The 14,240-nt window shown below is 37.4% G+C and overlaps 2 long non-coding RNA genes across 2 annotated transcripts; both read right to left on the reverse strand.

The window, feature by feature from the left end:
* Positions 1–1,069: 1,069 nt before the first annotated feature.
* Positions 1,070–2,900, reverse strand: LOC116601189. Its single transcript, XR_004289937.2, has 2 exons — positions 2,541–2,900; positions 1,070–1,514 (listed from the first exon to the last, which is right to left on the reverse strand). It is a non-coding gene; the product is annotated as an uncharacterized LOC116601189 (long non-coding RNA).
* An 8,891-nt stretch (positions 2,901–11,791) lies between these two features.
* On the reverse strand, positions 11,792–14,233 carry LOC116621567. Its single transcript, XR_004297402.2, has 2 exons — positions 12,533–14,233; positions 11,792–11,999 (listed from the first exon to the last, which is right to left on the reverse strand). It is a non-coding gene; the product is annotated as an uncharacterized LOC116621567 (long non-coding RNA).
* Positions 14,234–14,240: the final 7 nt, after the last annotated feature.

The raw sequence follows: 14,240 nt of genomic DNA on the forward strand, positions 1-14,240 counted from the left end.
AGTTTTATCGCCATTAGATCCAGATCTCTACAGCCTTAGGAAGATAGTTTTCTACAGCCATGTATGTTTTGAACAAGTGTCGAGCGGGACTAAAATTCTATAGAGAATGGAGCACTAACAATCTCAGTGAGCTTACATAGCAATCATGATAGGATTTGTTAGCGAATCTGCATCAACACAGTTTTGGGGAACTAACGAGGTACAGTGTCGATGCAAAGAGCAAGATTTTTCGTTTACTGAATTTACCCTCTTGTACTGTACGCTCGACTTGCGCACATGCACAACCACGTGACAGGGCCATTAACAAACAAAGACATCCGCCTTTGAAGTTCGCCGCGTTTCCTAACCAGTCTCCTCTACTAGCCATGTACTCTTGCGCACTTAAACCCTTTTCCCCCTCTTCTAGGAAGCAGCAGAGATTGTAGTAATGAGTGATCCTTAAAGATCGGGATGATAGGAATAAGGGTGTGGTAGGGTAGACAGATTAATGGTGTCTGCCCCTTGGATATGATAGAGAGGATAAAAGCAATATCAGATATAAGATGATATATAGTATATTATTATAAGATGATATTAAAGTTTGCAGGTATGGATAAATAAAGGTAAGCGAAGAAAATAAAAACGTTATTTTCACAAATTAATAAGTCGACCAGGAATCACCAATTTCATTAATTATTTGTCATATTTTTATACCTAACGCCGGAAGCGATGTACAAGCTATATTGAATTGTTCTATAATTTCCCCTATATCATTCATCCGTCAGAACATTACCGACTCGCCAGAGAATTTCCACTGTCTTTGAGTAGACATTTTAACTCGCTGTAAAAATTTCCAACCTACTCCTCGTATTCAGATAATACGAAAAATGTTTCAAACAACCCCCTAAATCCGCTCAAATTATCAAAGACGGGCGATAAATGTTTGATTGTCAAATTCAGCCCGTTAATAAAAAGAGTTTTAAGCCAAGAGCATGCATTGAATGTTTAATAGTCTCCCCGGGTCTGAATAACTATCTTATACTTCACTTTATTTTGCCCTGCAGCGTTTCCTTATTAATACAATAACGCATTTCGTAGCCAACGGCATCGTTGCATTTACTTAAACACATCAAAACAATCAATCTTCGATAGCGAATTGAAAAACGATTTATTACAACATTTCGGAAACTGCCTTCTTTGAACACATCTGGTACTTAGGGCTTCGTTCTGAGTGGGAAATTACCTTCTCATGAACAACAGTTAACAAGTCCTGGTGTATTTTATATACAAACGGATGCGACAGAGACGACAACCCTATAAAATAGAATCTATCCAGTTTTTTCTTTCACAAAGTCCATCACTTCCAGCGGTGTTTCGGAGGTTCCTGTGTGAAGAGAAGTAGAGGCGAGATTACGTCAAAGCTGGCAGATTTCCCGTATATTGTTGTAGCGCGCATGCTCAGTGTAGCCATCGCGAACTTCTTGGGCCTGCGCTTCTCTGACGTAGCCGCACACAACGCGCAAAGCCTCACGAGTCTGTTGAAACAAGGATGGCAAATAGATTAGTTAAAAGTGAGAACTGTTTATTCTTTGTCGTGGTGCACTTTAACTTTTGTACATCAAAAGCCAAAACATGAGACCAATAGTTCGGTCCATACGGTACCTAAAAACCTATTTGCAAAATCAACAGCTATTTCGAGAATTTGATAATTTGTAGCCTTCTTGTTGAATTTCAAAGCGTTGTTTTATTGAGCAGATTGGGTATAATTGAGTTCTTCTATTACTTGAAAAACGATGACATGAAAATTGGAAACAAATTCTGGACTCCATCGCTTATACTTTGACATAAAAAAAAAAAAAAAAATTAAATTGTCATCTGAGAAGCCTTTGAAGAGGAATTGTGGAGTTTTCCCTCGGGATGTAGGCAAGGGTGGAAAATGTTGTTGGACATAAATTTGTTCACTTTCCTAGGCCGGCTTTACTTTTCTCTGTCTCTTCTTACTTTCCTTTCTCCTCTTCCCCTTAGTTTTGCAACATTGTTTTTCCTTAAAAATACTTTTTACATGCATTCAAGCCTATGCGGAGAGCCAATGAAATAGAAACTCACGCAATCATGATTAAAATTCAGCAAATGCTCCTAATATTTTCTCAATTTAGATGGTTGATTTCCACAACATTTCTAACATAGGAAAGGCTGGTGGAAATTCATGTATGAAAAAAATACTTCCAAATTGCGGAATGTCCGTTTTGAACGATTAAAAAATAATGCTGGTTACCAAGAATAAGGGTTCGCATATTACAAATAATTATTTCGCTCTCTTGTTGGAAATGGCGATGCTGCTATAAAAAGGAAATATCCTTTTTTATTAAATTTGCTAGGGTGTGACCAGATATCAATCCCGACCGCTAATCTTCTACGTCAAAAAAGATAAAACTAGATTGCATCATAACCATGTGTAAAAGAAAAAACTCATCATTTTTCATTTACAAAGGCTGTTAAAGTAAAACCTAGATAAGAGTGAAAGGAAAGATAGCTTAGAAGAGTAAAATGAATGTGATTACCTGTCTCAATTCCCGTTTGCCAAAGTTTCCTATGCCTGCTGTAAACGCAGTTGTTTGGTGTGTGACCAGTACGATGACAAGTACAGCAAAGAGTAATCCCTTCATTGTCAGGCGGGAATCGTTGAAGGCAAGTGTTTGGCTCTCGACTACGCAACTGTAAACTGTGAAAATCTTTTGAATCGTCTCAGCTATATATGACAAACGCGGTCGAGGTATTTAAGCATTAATTAGGTAAATATCTCCTCAGTCAGCCATTAGCCAGGTTTTGTTGTTTACATGTAAAGGACACTCAGCACGGGCGTCCTACAGCGCCCAAACGTCAAAAGGGGGCGGAGATCTCTAATTATTACGCTAGCTCTTGAAACTGGATACTTCCGTCAATCCTCAAAGAAAAAATATCAAAGTTAAACAAAAGGGATAGAACTTTCTGGAGAAATGAATTGATGCGCATCTGCCAACTAGTGTAAGTCACTTTCCAAACTTACACTAGAAAGTGATAAAGCCCTCGAAATTTCAATTAAAGTTAGTGGAAATAAAAACGGAAAAAGATTGAAGAAGGAAGTGTTTTTTTTTGGTTAAATGACAACGCAATTTCCTCTGATTAGAACTCGAGTTGCTAGACAACATAAAATATGAACATATTAGCCTAAAGTCTTGGGAGTCTAATTGAGTTTTGATTGTTCGCAGCTCACCTAACGACTTAGCTGTACACAAGTGTTTGAGTTAAGAGCGCCTCCGAGGAGGGGATTTTTCCAGATTATTAGAAATGAGGACTCTCGACAGCCAAGGAAATAAAAAAACTAGCGGAGCTATTTCAATACCTCTTACCCTATAGCTCTTACCAAGACAGACAGAATGACACAGCAGACAGCTATCTTAATAACTTATTGTATGCTCTGGATTTTTTGCTTTTTTTGTTTTATGGGGGAATCCTTAAAGTAGTTCTCGCGTGCCATGCGGTGATCAAACACACCCAGTGACGTTTATAGAGTCTTACAGTCTTATACAAATAATTGAAATACTAACCGTGACGAAAGGCTCTAGAATAAAGAGCTAAGTAAATATTAAGCGATCTGAATACTCGGCAGGGCTAAAATAATTCCCTTTAACTTTAAAATGAGCGATAATCACAACTCGAACATTCCAATCGAGGGATCAGTTATTTTACGTGGAAAATCTTATTATTATTTTAAATTCGACCAAACACTCGAAGAATAATTCAACTTAAGATTGATACGAGCTTTGTTTATGTTTTCTGTAAGCGCTCTCTATGATAAACTAATCGAGAAAATAACATTTCTCTTGGCGCATTGGATGGTTTCATAAACAAACCACACTAACAGTGCACCTGTTTTGGTATACTCTGTGCGGTCAGTTTGTTTATTTTCAATACTTACGTACACGCGGCCTTTTTGTATAAAAGTTTGATAGGTTTGTAATTCTGTGACTTATGCGCAGGTTTTGTTATCTTATAGGGTCGTACAAGTTTAATCAAGTATGTAATCTGTACACGTTTCAGTTTTTTACAGTTTTTTTTGTTATATTATCTTCTATTAATATTTTCTTGGGTACCTTATAAATCAATAAAGTCCTTTCTTGTGTTATATATATATTTTTATTCATTTACTATATGCCTGATAGTTCCAAGCAATAAAGTAGGTTTGAGTTGAAAACTTCATGCTCAAACTAGATGAGAAGCTATTTTTAGAATTACTATTCGTCTTTGAAAAAAAAGTTGTCGATTTGTTGTGATGCTCAAGATTCGAATAAGAGATGTTCGCCAACATCATGCATTCTGATATTCGGCCGAGCTTCTAGTTCAGAAAGAATCTTAGCTCATTACAGTCATTTCGTCAGCGGAGATTTCTTCACTAGCATGCGCGTACTTAACGTAAAAGAGAAAGAAATAACATGAATAGTATTGTGAAATAATATAAAACAGTCCAAAATACTAAAGCCTTAAATTCGATTCTTTCATTGTAAATAAACGCATGCAAAATGGAAATGAAGCAGTGATAACTGTTTGGCTAATCGTTGCGAGGGAGGGAATATATGGAGGGAATAGAAGTTTGACAATTTGATTACCTGATTAAGAAAATAATTGACCGCCATACCGCCATTAGATTTTGCTTCTTTCCGATTTTTAAACGTTGAAGTAGGACTCGATGAATTTTTTAAAGGAAAACCAGCAAAAACATTTTTTATTAATAGTTTATTTGTCATATTTTTTTCTTGTGCTTTACTCCATTATGAGCGGAATACATTTTCGCGTACTTATATGTATCAGGAGAACAACAATGACCACCAGCAACAAATCGCCGCTTAATGTAACACTAACGCTAAATGTAACAACAAATCGACGCTTAATGTAACACTAACGCTAAATGTAACAACAAATCGCCGCTTAATGTAACACTAACGCTAAATGTAACAACAAATCGCCGCTTAATGTAACACTAACGCTTAATGTAACAACAAATCGACGCTTAATGTAACACTAACGCTTAATGTAACAACAAATCGACGCTTAATGTAACACTAACGCTTAATGTAACAACAAATCGCCGCTTAATGTAACACTAACGCTAAATGTAACAACAAATCGCCGCTTAATGTAACACTAACGCTTAATGTAACAACAAATCGACGCTTAATGTAACACTAACGCTAAATGTAACAACAAATCGCCGCTTAATGTAACACTAACGTTTAATGTAACAGCAAATCGACGCTTAATGTAACACTAACGCTAAATGTAACAACAAATCGCCGCTTAATGTAACACTAACGCTTAATGTAACAACAAATCGCCGCTTAATGTAACACTAACGCTAAATGTAACAACAAATCGCCGCTTAATGTAACACTAACGCTAAATGTAACAACAAATCGACGCTTAATGTAACACTAACGCTAAATGTAACAACAAATCGCCGCTTAATGTAACACTAACGCTTAATGTAACAACAAATCGCCGCTTAATGTAACACTAACGCTTAATGTAACAACAAATCGCCGCTTAATGTAACACTAACGCTTAATGTAACAACAAATCGCCGCTTAATGTAACACTAACGCTTAATGTAACAACAAATCGCCGCTTAATGTAACACTAACGCTTAATGTAACAACAAATCGCCGCTTAATGTAACACTAACGCTAAATGTAACAGCAAATCGCCGCTTAATGTAACACTAACGCTAAATGTAACAACAAATCGCCGCTTAATGTAACACTAACGCTAAATGTAACAACAAATCGCCGCTTAATGTAACACTAACGCTTAATGTAACAACAAATCGCCGCTTAATGTAACACTAACGCTTAATGTAACAGCAAATCGCCGCTTAATGTAACACTAACGCTTAATGTAACAACAAATCGACGCTTAATGTAACACTAACGCTTAATGTAACAGCAAATCGACGCTTAATGTAACACTAACGCTAAATGTAACAGCAAATCGACGCTTAATGTAACACTAACGCTAAATGTAACAACAAATCGCCGCTTAATGTAACACTAACGCTAAATGTAACAACAAATCGCCGCTTAATGTAACACTAACGCTAAATGTAACAACAAATCGCCGCTTAATGTAACACTAACGCTTAATGTAACAGCAAATCGCCGCTTAATGTAACACTAACGCTTAATGTAACAGCAAATCGACGCTTAATGTAACACTAACGCTAAATGTAACAACAAATCGCCGCTTAATGTAACACTAACGCTAAATGTAACAACAAATCGCCGCTTAATGTAACACTAACGCTAAATGTAACAACAAATCGACGCTTAATGTAACACTAACGCTAAATGTAACAACAAGTCGCCGCTTAATGTAACACTAACGCTTAATGTAACAACAAATCGACGCTTAATGTAACACTAACGCTAAATGTAACAACAAATCGCCGCTTAATGTAACACTAACGCTTAATGTAACAACAAATCGCCGCTTAATGTAACACTAACGCTTAATGTAACAACAAATCGCCGCTTAATGTAACACTAACGCTTAATGTAACAGCAAATCGCCGCTTAATGTAACACTAACGCTTAATGTAACAGCAAATCGACGCTTAATGTAACACTAACGCTTAATGTAACAACAAATCGCCGCTTAATGTAACACTAACGCTTAATGTAACAACAAATCGCCGCTTAATGTAACACTAACGCTAAATGTAACAACAAATCGCCGCTTAATGTAACACTAACGCTAAATGTAACAACAAATCGCCGCTTAATGTAACACTAACGCTAAATGTAACAGCAAATCGACGCTTAATGTAACACTAACGCTAAATGTAACAACAAATCACCGCTTAATGTAACACTAACGCTAAATGTAACAACAAATCGCCGCTTAATGTAACACTAACGCTAAATGTAACAGCAAATCGACGCTTAATGTAATAAAACAGTTAACGCTTAATGTAACAAATTTCCAACGCTTAATGTAATAACGGACTTAACGCTTAATGTAAGGACCCCTCGACGCTTAATGTAATAACCATGAATTTGGATTAGAATTTGGATAGATTTCGAAAGAACAATTCGCAAGACAACCAAACTTAGGGTAAGTCGTCTAAGCGTCAAGGGTATGTAACGGGGGAGTCATTTAGCTTTGCGTCATCAATGACGTCATCCCAAATACGAATATCAATATCTTGAGCTACGAGAGTTGTGGCACGACCAAACTTAGGACAAGTTGTCTTGAGGTCAAGGGGGGGGTCAACAAAATGGACACGTGACATGACGTCATCAATTACGTCATCATAACTAGCAAAAATCATATCTCGAGCTACGAGAGTTGTGACACGACCAAACTTAGGCCAAGTTGTCTTGACGTCAAGGGGTGTCAACAAATGGAACACGTGACATTACGTCATTAATGACGTCATCATAACTAGGAAAAATCATATCCTGAGCTACGAGAGTTGTGACATAACCAAACTTAGGCCAAGTTGTCTTGAGGTCAAGGGGGCCCAGCAAAATGGACACGTGACATGAAGTCATTTATTACGACATCATAACAAGGAAAAATCAAATCTTGAGCTACGAGAGTTGTGACATAACCAAACTTAGGCCAAGTTGTCTTGAGGTCAAGGGGGTCCAGCAAAATGGACACGTGACATGAAGTCATTGATTACGACATCATAACAAGGAAAAATCAAATCTTGAGCTACGAGAGTTGTGACATAACCAAACTTAGGCCAAGTTGTCTTGACGTCAAGGGGGTCCAGCAAAATGGACACGTGACATGAAGTCATTTATTACGACATCATAACTAGGAAAAATCAAATCTTGAGCTACGAGAGTTGTGACACGACCAAACTTAAGACACATTTTTTTAGGTCAAAATTTGCCGAAAATCTGTCGTCCCTTAGGGCCCTTTAGAAACTGTTTACCGGCAAACTTAAACCCTCTTAAATTGAGAATGAATAACGTGATTGGGTGTTTTAGAAGGCCTTTCATTTTGATCATCTCTAAAAATAACGCTAAACCGACGGGGTATTACATTTTAAGAGCTCTTTGGGTTTTTGTCTTTTGCGAGCCGAGCATTTTGAAGGAATATTTGACGATCCGGAAAGAACCAAGCACTCGAATTAAACTAGTCAAGCATTTACGACCATTGCGAGTACTTGCGAGCAAGTCGATGAACGATTGCGATTCAAAAACTGCTACCCCTAAAAAAATACGACGAAATTAGAATTTGTTACCGACAAATGTTTTATGTTTAATTACACAGCGCGGGTGGAATAAAAAAAAGCATTTCCGAATCGTTCCTTGCTTGATTGTCATTCAAAACTCATTTATACCTGGGCGGAAACCTAACGAAAGTTATCCCGAGATATAAGTATTTTCGTTTTAATGACGTCATCAATGACGTCAAACCTCACATGACTATTTATGCACCCCCCTTGACACCTACATGACATTCTTTAATGTGGTTGCCCGACGATGTTTCTATCATGAGATATGAGTATTTTCGTTTTAATGACGTCATCGATGACGTCACACCTCACATGACTGTTTATGTACCCCTCTTGACACCTACATGACTTCTCCAATTTTGGTTGTCCGATTGCGTTTTAATCATGAGACATGAGTATTTTCGTCCTTAGTAAAACTTATGGTTATTACATTAAGCGTCGAGTGTTCTTACATTAAGCGTTAAGCCCGTCATTACATTAAGCGTTGAGAATTTGTTACACTAAGCGTTGACTGTTTTATTACATTAAGCGTTGATTTGTTGTAACATTAAGCGTTAGTGTTACATTAAGCGGCGATTTGTTGTTACATTTAGCGTTAGTGTTACATTAAGCGGCGATTTGTTGTTACATTAAGCGCTAGTAGTACATTAAGCGGCGATTTTTGTTAAATTTAGCGTTAGTGTTACATTAAGCGGCGATTTTTGTTACATTTAGCGTTAGTGTTACATTAAGCGGCGATTTTTGTTACATTTAGCGTTAGTGTTACATTAAGCGGCAGTTGTTACATTAAGCGGTGATACACGCTTGTCATATCAGACATAAAGTTGGACTGACCTCAAATACAAGACATGGACTTCTCCAATTTTGGTTGTCCGATTGCGTTTTAATCATGAGATATGAGTATTTTCGTCCTTAGTAAAACTTATGGTTATTACATTAAGCGTCGAGTGTTCTTACATTAAGCGTTAAGCCCGTCATTACATTAAGCGTTGAGAATTTGTTACACTAAGCGTTGACTGTTTTATTACATTAAGCGTTGATTTGTTGTGACATTAAGCGTTAGTGTTACATTAAGCGGCGATTTGTTGTTACATTTAGCGTTAGTGTTACATTAAGTGGCGATTTGTTGTTACATTAAGCGCTAGTGTTACATTAAGCGGCGATTTTTGTTAAATTTAGCGTTAGTGTTACATTAAGCGGCGATTTTTGTTACATTAAGCGTTAGTGTTACATTAAGCGGCGATTTTTGTTACATTTAGCGTTAGTGTTACATTAAGCGGCAGTTGTTACATTAAGCGGTGATACACGCTTGTCATATCAGACATAAAGTTGGACTGACCTCAAATACAAGACATGGACTTCTCCAATTTTGGTTGTCCGATTGCGTTTTAATCATGAGATATGAGTATTTTCGTCCTTAGTAAAACTTATGGTTATTACATTAAGCGTCGAGTGTTCTTACATTAAGCGTTAAGCCCGTCATAACATTAAGCGTTGAGAATTTGTTACACTAAGCGTTGACTGTTTTATTACATTAAGCGTTGATTTGTTGTAACATTAAGCGTTAGTGTTACATTAAGCGGCGATTTGTTGTTACATTTAGCGTTAGTGTTACATTAAGCGGCGATTTGTTGTTACATTAAGCGTTAGTGTAACATTAAGCGGCGATTTTTGTTAAATTTAGCGTTAGTGTTACATTAAGCGGCGATTTTTGTTACATTTAGCGTTAGTGTTACATTAAGCGGCGATTTTTGTTACATTTAGCGTTAGTGTTACATTAAGCGGCAGTTGTTACATTAAGCGGTGATACACGCTTGTCATATCAGACATAAAGTTGGACTGACCTCAAATACAAGACATGGACTTCTCCAATTTTGGTTGTCCGATTGCGTTTTAATCATGAGATATGAGTATTTTCGTCCTTAGTAAAACTTATGGTTATTACATTAAGCGTCGAGTGTTCTTACATTAAGCGTTAAGCCCGTCATTACATTAAGCGTTGAGAATTTGTTACACTAAGCGTTGACTGTTTTATTACATTAAGCGTTGATTTGTTGTAACATTAAGCGTTAGTGTTAAATTAAGCGGCGATTTGTTGTTACATTTAGCGTTAGTGTTACATTAAGCGGCGATTTGTTGTTACATTAAGCGTTAGTGTTACATTAAGCGGCGATTTGTTGTTACATTTAGCGTTAGTGTTACATTAAGCGGCGATTTTTGTTAAATTTAGCGTTAGTGTTACATTAAGCGGCGATTTTTGTTACATTTAGCGTTAGTGTTACATTAAGCGGCGATTTTTGTTACATTTAGCGTTAGTGTTACATTAAGCGGCAGTTGTTACATTAAGCGGTGATACACGCTTGTCATATCAGACATAAAGTTGGACTGACCTCAAATACAAGACATGGAGTGCTTGCAACTACATTTTTTTAAAATTTTTAACAAAAAACCCTAAACTGCGATTTCATTTGCGCGTGAATAGCGCCTTGTCGATAATAATATATCAGATTTATCTTTGGACTTGAAAACTAGAAAGCATTAAAGATTATATTGACCAGATATCAGATCGATTTTATTTTTGGCGAGCCACGGCTTTTCTCAAAATCAACTTTATCATTTTTCCCTCAATTCCTCTCTCTGGCAAAGGGAGAGGGAGAGGGGGAGGGGGAGTTGTGTAATATTGCCAACAGCCACACCCGCCACAATTGTAAATAAATCTGCTTTGATACCTAGTCCTTTATGGGAGATTGTGGCTCTGACTTAAAAGTCTATAAGCGGTTTCTCCTTTCTTTAAGAGACTATAGGTTCATTAAAGATTCTAGCCGTATGAGGCTGAGATCCGTGATAAGGTGCCAGTTTTTTATAAGAATCTTTAGAAGATTCTGTTTAGCCGGGTGGAACCTCATGACAAAATGTTTAGATTCGTTTATTAGATGCCATGGAGGGGGTGGGGGGGGGAGGAAAAGATTTGGGTTATGTACTCTTTTTTTTGCACTTGTCTTCAATTTTGCACTCTCGATCCCCTCCTCCTCCCACTCCTTGACAACCTCCTCCTTATTTTTCTCCCAAATCACGTCGTTAATGACATTATGTACTCCCCTAAAAACGTCGAAATGAAGTAGATAATTAATTTCACCGGAAACGTTTTTCCCGACCGCGTAAATAACGTTTTATCCTCTGGCAATGTGTACCAAAAGTAGGAGCGAGCCAATTAACTACCTTGACAGTTGATGTAATAATTGTAGGCAAGCATGAGTTTCCTTTTTTCATATAATAGTTGTTTTTATTGTTTTATGGTTATGTTAATTTTATTGCTTTCAAACGTTTTCCTCAAACAGATAGAAATTACATAAAAGACACTCTGGATAGTCAATCAAGCAAGTAGGGTCAATCAAGCAAGTTGGTGACTCAAAACAATACCCAAGATTTTGGTCTCTCAAAAATAGGATAAAGAAATAAAAGGAAATACCTCTCAATCCGCGAGCGCTCACCCTGGTATACAATAGACTTGATAAGGTCAAACAAAAGTACAAATTATGGCTTTTATATCAATGGGTACTTAATAGATTAGTCAATAAATTCGTTTCGCCATTTTTCGTGCTTGTTTCTCGCCCTCGGTTGTATACCGTCTCGGTTGAGTAGAGGATGATAACCCGTTTGGCCTGTTCTCTCTTGATTTGGATCCACTATCGAAAGATATTCGTCGAGTTAAGACCGCTAAGGCAGGTCTTTCCTCCTGGTAACGAAAACAGCTTTGAGTGTACGTAAGATGAATAAATGATAGATGTATAACTGATAAATTATATGATATTTAAGGTAAGATATTAGAAAATGATTAGGGAATTTTGAGTTCGTAAATGTACCCGCGCACTGTGCTACATTTGTGATTGGATAATAACAAAGGGATAACGAAAAAACTTTTATACGATCGAAACTGTTGTTGGTGGAGAGGAAGCGAAACAGAATGACTTTCACAGGTAACAAGGCTCTTGGGTTTTATGCTATTACTCCCTTTATCTATAATCTTAAGCTAATCTTTTTCTTCTAAAAAAATTGAATTCAAAGGATGAATTAATAACAAAAACGCTATCCTAGAAAGGGGAAAGAACAAAAGTGCTGCCTCCCTTCGTGGTGTTTCAAAAGTTTTAACTGAGAGAAAGCACAAGCTTCGGGAAGTTTTACTTTATGCCTGTCTTGATAATTGAAACATTTCATGCGTCGCGTTTGCGTCCAACAAAAAAAAAGTAGTAACTTAGTAGCGTAACGTACCTTTAAATCCATCAACCGTTTCCCCAGATTACCCATGCATGCTGTAAACTGTCCTTTCACGGAAACACATGAGAGGAAGACCACGAAAGCCACGCAACAGAAACTCATTTTTTGCGAGATCATATTGCTTGATTGAGAGTTTGTTCCTGTTATCTTCTTACTGCAATTCAGTTTGAACGACCGATACCTTTTAGTATCTGTATCTCTAGTGTCCCTGTGTGCGCCTGATGTGTGGGAGGCGGTGGATCAGCTGCTTTGAAAAGAGCTATTACCTCGTACTTCTTTACGCCTGCTAGCTTTTGAAAATCGCAGGAAGTTTTCATGGGCGAACAGATTTGGCCTCTATCAATATCATTTCCCTCTCTCATCATTTTTGTAAGCATCCTCGACTATAATACAAAAGAAACGTATCAGACATTTTGAAGACCAAATCAATAATTTTTGTGGATATCCTATTACTGAATTATATGTTGTGAACGTGAAAAAAAACTAGATCATCTACAAGCAGGGGCATAGCCAAACCACCTTGCACGTGGGCGTCAAAACGCTGGTGTGATTACCCAACACTCAGATACTTTCCTTGTACAGTGAAGTGCCGTAAAAACGTGTCGTAAAGACGTCACTGGGATCCGTCATTGCACCCTGCAGGGCTGATGGAGCTCCGTACGTCACTGACTTATTACTTCAGCTAAAATCACTTGCCTTAGGAAAACTGAAGTTGTGGCAGAAGTGTTTTTTTTTTCTTATGCTTCATATTTCTGGCGTCACTTATGCTCTTGGTTGCTAAAGTCGAATAGCAAATAACATGAAATAGAATAAATGACAGAGACAAAAGAAAGAGAATAACAAGAAAATGATATACAGAAAGGCGCAGGGGACGAGTAATATTAACAACATTGGTCTAGAGAGAAGAAGTGGGGTCATGTGTGCTTCTTCCTCGATTTTAAGAGCCCCCAGACAAAAATTGGAAGAGCAATTATACGAAGCCTGTCGGCGAGTTTGAAATGATAGCCCATTCTGATATAAACGCCTCTTCTCTATTGACCACTCCCTGCAATGCGAACCCTACTCCTATCCCCAAGAAAACAACAACAACAAAATAAAAACAATGAAACAAACAAAAAACCAGCGCCTTGGGTACAAGGACGAGCATACGGTATTAAAAGGACTTTCTCGATTGCCAAATTATGTATCTCGTCGTCTTTCATAAAAGTGGTCACTGTGTAAGTGTCGAAGGCAAATGAACAATGGAACTTCTACGACAAAAAAAAAAAAGAATAATTGACTAATATAACATAAACAATAATGTTCAAATAACTCGAAGGCCTTTTACACCCTCCTCTCTTGAACTTGATGTTTCCTACTTCTACAAACCCTTTGGTTATCCTAGATAAATTGATCTCAATGTTCAAAACATGCCCGTAGTCGTCAGAATCAAAATTTTACCGAGGCAAAGCTAGCCACTGGGTGATAAATCCAACAAAATCTCATACTTGTCAATCGTGAAACACTAAACATCAAAATTTTACCGAGGCGAGTACCTCACTTGCCTCATGCAAAACCCGTCAGTAGATTTCGTGGGAGAGTGTTGCCTACGTGTTTCTATATGCACACCAGGGAGTTCATTTAGTCGACGCATTTCAGGATGAGGAAATGTATCAACTGCGCTCTCGGAAACTTTGAGCACGGGATCACAATCTATTCTCGA

This window comes from Nematostella vectensis, chromosome 1 (assembly GCF_932526225.1).
Source record: "Nematostella vectensis chromosome 1, jaNemVect1.1, whole genome shotgun sequence".
Classification (NCBI taxonomy): domain Eukaryota; kingdom Metazoa; phylum Cnidaria; class Anthozoa; order Actiniaria; family Edwardsiidae; genus Nematostella; species Nematostella vectensis.